The sequence below is a fragment of the Xenopus laevis genome, chromosome 9_10S (assembly GCF_017654675.1).
Source record: "Xenopus laevis strain J_2021 chromosome 9_10S, Xenopus_laevis_v10.1, whole genome shotgun sequence".
Lineage (NCBI taxonomy): Eukaryota > Metazoa > Chordata > Amphibia > Anura > Pipidae > Xenopus > Xenopus laevis.
This window is the reverse complement of record NC_054388.1, coordinates 86789168-86796871: the sequence shown is the minus strand read 5'-3', so window position 1 is coordinate 86796871 and position 7704 is coordinate 86789168.

The window sequence follows — 7704 nt, the reverse complement described above, 5'->3', positions numbered from 1 at the left end:
AGAATAGTAGTATTCCATAGCCTAAGAATATATTAAAGAATATGACCTTCATGTGATTTTAAGAATTTTTTTTCTTTTTATTTCAACCATTTTTCGTTAATAATAACATCGTAGTGCACAATACACGAATGCATGGTACAGTACATTGCTTTACAACAGAAAAGGTACAATAAAAGGAAAGGAAAAAGAGAAGGAAAAAGAAAAAAAAGAAAAGAAAAAGAAAAGGAAAAAGCAAGTAATAAACAAAATCAGTCCACTGTGTGCACGAGGTATATTGTTCACTCTCGGTTTATAACTTGACTGCAAGCTACTGCCTTAAAGGATAAGTAAACCTTAAAAAACAATTAGAAACCTTTCTCAAATCTTTCCAAAGCAGAAGAACATCAGAGAGCGCCTCTTTCTTTCTACTGACAACTTCCTTGACTACTTGGAGGTCAGACTGGTGGGGAAATGACCAGCAGGTGGCGCTGTTGTAACACATTTCATTCATATTAACAGTACATGTATTCCATAATATATTGGAATTTAAAAAGAAAAAATAATGACTGTAAATTGCAAAAGTGCTTAGAATAGCCCCCCTCATCAATTTTACATGCACATATTTTTAAGTTTTACTTATCCTTTAAAGCCCAGATACCAATCTCATATACTCTCCAATAAAATGAACTCTGCCCGTTGCCCTGTCCCGACTCAATGTAAAAGTCTCTCGATTCAGAATCCATGTGTCCCATATCTCTGTATATTTCTCCACCTGGCTATCAATTTGGTATTTCCTACGTTCATTAATATCTGTGAACTCTATCTTTTCCAAAACTTTAGGGAAGGAGAGGCAAGGTGACTTCCACTGTGCCGCAAATATGCTGTGTCAAATGTTGTGATTGATTCATGCCTTCAAGCTTATGTCCTAGGAGCATGACTTCCGGACATGGTTCGATAGGAGTATAGAAAAGTTTAGACAATACCTTGGATATCTTTTGCCATAGGGTTTGTGGTATAGGACAGCTCCACCAGGTATGCCATACCGTTCCTCTGGTTCAGGGATCCCCAACCTTTGTTACCCGTGAGCCACATTCAAAAATAAAAAGAGTCGGGGAGCAACACAAGCATGCAAAAACCTCCTGGCGAGCCAAATAAGTGTTGTAATTTGTTATTTGGTAGCCCCTACATGGGCTGTAAGCCTATAGGAGGTTCTATTTTGCAGGAGTCTTGGTTTTTATACAACCAAAACTTGCCTCCAAGCCAGGATTTCAAAAATAAGCTCCTGTCTTGAGGCCACTGGGAGCAACATCCAAGGGGTTGGTGAGCAACATGTTGCTCGCGAGCTACTGGTTGGGGATCACTGCGTCTAGTTGAACAATTCCTAAAGCATTGAGGTGAGACAGTTGGATATATACGATGAAGTCGCTCTGGAACATAGTATACTCTATGAAAGAGTTTAAGCAAGGTTTCCACGATGGTGACATTACAGCTCCCTTTGAAAATTCTCTGGTAGCTTTTGAGCCAGAGAAAACGTGGTCCCCAAATCTTTTTCACAGTCCTGCATGTGTTGGAGTTTCTCCGGTACAACCGCATGGTTCGGATGGCTATAAATGGCTGACAGAACATGCCTGCCCATCGGGGAGATCATACAGGTAGCTTCTAAAAAAGTTCTAGAGACCATAATTTTATTCCAGAAATGTGCGGCAAAGTGTGATAGTTGCATCGCCCTGTAGCTTTCAGTGGTCGGGCCTCATTTTTCCAGATGAGTTCCGCCGTATGTATCGGCCTAGATCCATCATTAAGCTGATGAGTGAATGTCACTCCTCTGTCTTTTCACCAGGTAAAGGCTGAACCAAATCGGCTTGGGGGAAAGAGGGTGTTTCCATGTATTGGTACCAGTCCAGACGGTTTGGATGCCAGGCGGTATTTGAATTTAAGTATGTTCCGCAGTTGTAGCATGGTATAGGTCAGTGGAGATACGGTTCTGTAAATTTTGATATCTGAGTTTGGGTTCCAGAGTAAGCTCTGTAGCGACAAAGGTTGCACCATGTTTGTCCATGGCCACCCACAAAGGTGTGTGGGGTCATCCATGTATCAGGGGAATTTGGGCACAGCGTGCTGCTCTATAATAATGGAGCAAGTTTGGAAATCCCAGTCCTCCTCTAGTCTTGTGGGAAAAACATAATTTGTTTATTGATCCTCTGTCTCTTGTTGCCCCAGACGAAGGACATAAGTGATTGTTGAAAGCTTATCAAATCCCGTCTCAGGATGGCAATGGACAGAGTTCTGAAATAATATAACAACCTAGTCAAAGTCATCATTTTGATACAATTTATCCATGAAATCTGTTTCAGCCTCCACTCCTGTAGTTCGCGTGTCAGCCTCTTATACAATTGAGGGTAGTTACTTTTATACATTGTTTCTAGAGTAGTGGTGAGATGTATACATAGATATGAATATATTTTTCCCTAATTTGGAACCAAAAGTTGAGCTCAATAAGTTTACTGGTACTCTTGGGGATGCCACAAGGCAGAAATTCACTCTTATCCTGGTTCAGTCGCAGCCCTGAGACCTTAGAGAACTCTTGAATGATTTTAAGAATTTTTAAGAAATACATTGAGATCATTAGATCACTTTGAAATCCTGTATAGTTGCCCTTGGTGCTTCTACCTGCCTCGTGCCCAGCCCCCGGGCTGCCGCCCCCCCACCCACCACCACTTTGTTCTGATAAAAGAACAGTAACATCAAAAAATGAAATTGTTTGAATACAAATATAATGCAGTGTTGCTCTGCACTGGTAAAACCGATGTGTTTGCTTCAGAAACACTACTATTGTTTATATAAATAAGCTGCTGTGTAGCAATGGGGCAGCCATTCAAAGGAAAAAAAGCTCAGGTGACACAGCAGATAGCAGATAAGCTCAGTAGAATATAATGGTGTTATCTGTTATCCATTATTTAACCTGTGCCATATAGTCTTTTTTCAATTTCCACTATAGCTACACAACAGCTTGTTTATAGTAACTATAGTAGTGTTTCTGAAGCAAACAGATCAGTTTTACCAGTGCAGGGCAACACTACATAATATTTTCATTACTTTAAAACACTTAATTTTTTGGTGTTACTGTTCCTTTAAGGATTGGGAAGGGGAGGGTCCAGGAGTGCAATGGTCGTGGGAAGTAGGTCTGGGTGGGACCCACGAGGGCCAGGGGCCCACCAAGTTTTTTTCGCATTGTTCAGCCGGCCCAGTCCAACCCTGCTCATGTCCTAATTTTATGCAGTTGCACCTGAAACCTTTGCTTTAAAGCACCTCTGAAACAGTTGGTAGATCTAGGGTTCCCACAGGGGGCTGCAGGAATTGCTATAGTGCAGTTGGGCTGTAAGGGGGGCACACTTTCATGCCAAACTCTGGAAACCAACATGGTGTCCAACATATTTCCCCCTGGTGACCATGATTACTAACTGCACCTAGCCTACAGAAATTACAGTTTTAAATGACCCCTAGGGGCTGATTCACCAAGGGTCGAATATCGAGGGTTAATTAACCCTCGATATTTGACTGTGAATTAAAATCCTTCGAATATCGAAGTCGAAGGATTTTAGCGCAAATACTTCGATTGTTCGATCGAAGGAATAATCCTTCGATCGAACGATTAAATCCTTCGAATCGAACGATTAAATCCTTCGAATCGAACGATTCGAAGGATTTTAATCCAACGATCGAAGGATTATCCTTCGACCAAAAAAATTTAGGCAAGCCTATGGGGACCTTCCCCATAGGCTAACATTGAGTTCGGTAGGTTTTTAGAGAACTAGGGGGTCAAAGTTTTTTTCTAAAAGAGACAGTACTTCGACTATCGAATAGTCGAATAGTTGAACGATTTTTTGTTCGAATCCTTCGATTTCGAAGTCGTAGTTGAAGGTCGAAGTAGCCCATTCGATGGTCAAAGTAGCCCAAAAAAACACTTCAAAATTCGAAGTTTTTTTACTTCGAATCCTTCACTCGAAGTTAGTGGATCGGCCCCTTAATGTGTCTTTGTGTGTTTTTTAACATTCAGAACATACATATCTAGTATAGGTAAATCTAAAAAAAAAAATGTGCCATTGCGATTGGATTAGTGGAAGAGTTTATATGCCGAGAACTTCCCACACCAGTCAGTTGAACTGAAGAAGCTGCTCGGATGAGTAGTGAAACGTCTTCATTGATTACTCAGCAAGTCCAGTTGTTTTTAGATTGACCTATACTAGATATACCATGACCTGGATGAATGAAAATCTTCATAGTCATATTTCAGAACATACATTATCTTAAGGGGAAGGATAACCGTTTTCAGAAAATGCACCTTTAATGACATGAAATTGAATACATTGTATATACCGTCACTTGATTTCACCACAAGATGTCAGCGTGTGACAAGCAATGAAAAGGGCCTAACCGGTATCTTCACAGAAAGCCTAAAAAGTCTGAATTGAAATATGTTTACTAAATTTGAATAAACGTTTTAAAACTATAAAATACATGAGCACTGTCCATGCCATAAAGCATACTTTTCGTGCACTCCAGAGCTGAGTAGCGCTGCACCCTGAGATTACTACTTCTCAGTATGTTTATGGGCTATTTCTAGGGATGCACCGAATACAGGATTCGGTTCGGGTTTCGGCCAGGATTTAGCCTTTTTCAGCAGGATTCGGATTCGGCCGAATCCTTCTGCCTGGCAGAACCAAATCCGAATTTGCATATGTAAATTAGGGGTGGGGAGGGAAATCACGTGACATTTTGTCACAAAACAAGGAAGTAAAAAATGTTTTCCCCTTCCCACCCCTAAATTGCATATGCAAATTAGGGTTTGGATTCGTTATTCGCCCGAATCTTTCGCAGTGGGTTCAGGGGTTTGGCCGAATCCAAAAAAAGTGGATTTGGTGCATCCCTAGCTATTTCTTAATCCAAGGTTTACATTCATTAAATACGACATGTTCACACTCACACACTTTCACCCCCTTCTCTCCTACTAACTGGCACATGAACTAAGCTAGTGTCGGAATGGGATGTCAGGGGGCCCACCTTAGACCATGGACTCACTTTCCAAACTATTATTCCTCCTCTCCTCACTCAACCTCTTTATTATCCCAGTCTTTTATATCTATTTAATATATTCTTCCATTATTAAGTATTTGTTTCCCATAAAGAAATAGAGAATGACCATGAAATAGGCCAAATGTTTAGAATCAAGAGGGCCCGCTGACACCTGGGCCCACCGGGAGTTTTCCTGGTATCCCGTTGGGCCAGTCCGACACTGAAGCTAAGCCACGTAAGACCCAAGTTTATATTTAAAAGTAGCAGAGCCCTAGGCAAAACAGATTGTGGTGGGCCCCATTAAAAATAGAACCAGCCAATGTTCCTTTACACAAATCTCTTTGTCCAGCACACACAACATATGTTGTGTGCATTAAGATTTCAGTGTAAAAAAAAATGTTATACTTAAAGTGACTCAATTCTCTACATAGTTCACAAGTGCCGACAAAACAATTTTTCGGTTGTAGTAAAAAAAAAAATCAAGGCAAAATTAGAACTTTGCTTATTGAATTATGTTGTGCTTAACTATTGTTCTGGCTATAGTGTATCTATTTATTGTGCTTTGTTATTGTTTGAACTGTCTGTTCTGTATGCATTGCCTTTTCTATAGTATATTTCAGCTATTTCTATAAATTGCTACAATGTAGGCACTCTTATAAAAGGAAGAGAGATAGAGGAGGAGCGACTGCTTTTGTGTCAGTAATAGCTGTAGGGAAAGCTGCCTCTGAAGAGAGAGGATAAGTAGTGTAAAGAATTCATGCTTCAAACAAAGACTGGGAAGAGATCTACTAAGCAAAGACATGAAGTACGGCCAAATGATTACCTGTTCTCCATTGTGTCAATTGAAAGAATTTACCTTGTGAATGTGTCTATAGCTTGGTAACAGTATATAGTATAGTTTATTTTGAGCGCTAATGCACTCTTCTTCATGGACCCTGGATATTCTTAAATAAAAATCACTTTTTTGCGCCTGAGTTCCCGCATGAGTGTGGTTCATTGTGTCATTTTTATTTACATATTACCTGCACCCAGGACAACTGATCTTATACATCACAATCATTTTTGACCAAAACATGGGGCACTTCATAAAAAGTCCTTTATTTTAAAAAGACCCGAGAAGTGCTATACTTCTTCATCTATATGTGTATGTGTGTGTAATAAGCTAAATTGAGGTCAGCATTGTATTAAGGGCAGGGCTGGCAGCATTTGGCCTGAGGGCCCAACAGAACAATAAGGCTGTCAAGCAGTAGTGTTAGAAGAGTCCATGGCACTCCCCAAAATCATTCTTAAGGAACACAGTATAATTTAAAATCACAGAAATATGTTTTAAAATTATATGAAGAACTTTTCTGTGCATGACTAAAGGGGCAGATTTATCAAGGGTCGAAGTGAATTCGAGGGAATTTTCGAAGTAAAAAAATTCGTAATTCGAAGTAATTTTTTGGATACTTCTACCATCTAATAGGATACTACGACTTTGAATCCGATTCGAAGTAAAATAGTTCGAATATTCGACCAAGTACTGTCTCTTTAAAAAAAACTACGAATTCAATACTTCGCCAAATTAAACCAGCCGAAGTGCTATGTTAGCCTATGGGGCAGTTACCTTCTAGAAGTCGAAGAAAAATTGTTCGATCAATCGATGAAATCCTTCGAATTCTCTGAAAAAACTTTGAATTCGATATTCGAAGTCAAAGTATTTTAATTCGATGGCCGAATTTCTAAGTATTTTTATCTTCGAAATTCGACCCTTGATTAATCTGCCCCTTAGTGTACCATTATATTTATCTTTCCCAGTCATCCCTATCATTGACATATATTTGCAAAAGTGCAGTAGTTCGGGTTTTAAAGGACCAGTAACATCAAAAAAAAATGTAAAAAAATTCGTTAGTACAAAAAATAAACACCAACACAAATTATACTTTAAAATCACAAAGCCTTTATTAAGAAATAATTTACAGAAACTACACTTCCTGTCCTATACAGAAACGGCGAAAAGGCGACCATAGATCCTGCTGAGCTTGATTTATCCTCCTGGCTACTCATGGACGCGATGCAGTGACTGCCCGGGCCCCCTTCCTCCTCCTATACGATGGATGATGTCGCTGATGAAGAGAAACGGCAGCCAGCGCAGGGGGGGGGAGAGAAACCCATTCACGAAATTAGCAATGAGCAGCTGTAGGTACAATGGCAGGATGCCTCCTGAGCTCCCCTCCTGAGCGCATATCGAAGGAACCTGCATGAACTTTACAGCCGGTGTCTAGTGGCAGCGCTGCTCCAAACACAACTCCCACAGTCAGGCTCCGTATGGCTCCAGCGATCGTTCTAGTGGGTCAAGTCCTGGAAGAAGAATTCTGCGCTGTATCCTGTGACTAATGCCACACACAGCATTTACACTCTGACATCGTTAGTGCTACTGATGAGAAACGGGGGTACAGGTCAGTAGCGCTAAATGGTGCAGGATACAGCGCAGACTCGCAAACATTCTTGGTCTGCAGTCTAATGGAGTATTTGCAAAGGGAGTCTTTGGCAGTGATAGGGGTTTTCGGTCACGGTGAGGACTATCGCCGGAGCCAATACGGAGCCTGACTGTGGGAGTTGTGCTTGGAGCAGCGCTGCCACTAGACACCGGCTGTAAAGTTCATGCAGGTT